A 1,708-nucleotide genomic window follows, 5' to 3' on the forward strand; every position below is an offset into this window, starting at 1 on the left:
GTGGTGGTGGTGGTGGCAGCATCTGTCTCTATTGTAGAAGTTACAGTCTCTGTTGTACATCAAGCATAGATATTTTAACTTGGTGAAATTTCTCCTCAATGGGAACATTCAGTATATAAGAAAGGATGCTGGAAATTCCGGTAGTGAAATTGTTTTTAGACTGAAAAATTCTTCATCATTCATTATTCACACAGTTTTTGCTAGATTTATTCTTCTTAATGTTGAGTTTAAGGACGATAAGGTTAAATTAATACAAGGCCAGTCATGCTATGCAATAAATTTTCTGCATTATGCGATAAATTTATGCAATAAACTGTATTGGTTTGAAGACTGGGCACGTGGAAATCGGGATGGCGATGTAGAAAAGTTGGTGGAATATATAAAAATGGTTAAGAAATACTAGCTAAAAATACTGGCTAAAAAGAAAGAAAAAGAATTGGGTTTTTTTTTCTTTGTACTTATGGAAAAAGATAATGAATGAATTAAGTGCCATGAGCGTCGGAATAAATTCATATTCGATATTTTAGTTATTGGTGTTTAACCAATATAATACAGATAAGAACAAGAGGATTATAAAATGAATACCATTCCAAGATCATTTCGAATTTCCGACTTCAATATTATAGGTTGTTTTCGCAAATTACATCTCTACGTATGTCTTTCTTTCCGTGAGTTCTTAAACTGGCGTCACACGAAAGCTGCAGGAAGTGTGAACCGCGCAGGGTGAAAGTGTCAAAGAGATGACGCCAGAAAGACTTCAGATAAATAAATAAATAGACAGATAAATAAATAAACAAAGAAATAAGTAAATAAATAAATAAAATGACATATGAAATAGATGCCTAATCCACTAATACATGATGCCAATAAAACTTAATATCCGCTAATGTTTGTAAACGTTTTAACAGCCTACACACAATGTGCAACGGTTAAAAACGCTATGGTAACTTAAACAAAAGAAAAACGGCAAAACAGTCGTTATACGAAACAATCATAAACACCTGCCTACCTTTATTAGGGCTACAATAATTTCTGTGTAAAATTCGGTATGTTTTCGGTTGAAACCTGTAGATCCCGTGTAGCAATACCGTTTAACGTAAAGAGTAAGACAATGTTGATGTTTTTTAGCTTCAAATGTTGTTATTTTCTTACCAAATATTCTCTTAAACCACGTTGGCACTCCGTCGCTTACGACGTCGAGGGTTCCATTTCATCCGATCAACGGAACAGCCTGTTCGTGAAATTAACGTGCAAGTGGCTGAGAACTCCACAGACATGTGTACCCTTAACGTAGTTCTCGGGGATATTCAGCGTGACACAGAGTGTGACAAGGCTGACTCTTTGAAATACAGGTACAACAGAAACAGGAAGTAAGAGTGAGAGAAAGTTCTGTGAAAGAGTACAGCAGGGTTCGCCACCATCCCCTGCCGGAGCGTCGTGGAGCTTTAGGTGTTTTCGCTCTATAGACACTCACAACGCCCGGTCTGGGAATCGAAACCGCGAACCTATGACCGCGAGTCCGCTGCCCTAACCACTGGGCCATTGCGCCTCCACATATACATATGTATATGTATATAAATATATGTGTGAATGTGTGTGTGTGCGCGCGTGTGTGTAAATGTGTGTGCGTGTGTGTGTGTGCATAAGGTTACGACCGTCACACGCGAAGCAAGAATGGTTTGGCAACATGTACAAATAAATGGCTTCC

Source organism: Octopus bimaculoides, chromosome 15 (genome assembly GCF_001194135.2).
Source record: "Octopus bimaculoides isolate UCB-OBI-ISO-001 chromosome 15, ASM119413v2, whole genome shotgun sequence".
Lineage (NCBI taxonomy): Eukaryota > Metazoa > Mollusca > Cephalopoda > Octopoda > Octopodidae > Octopus > Octopus bimaculoides.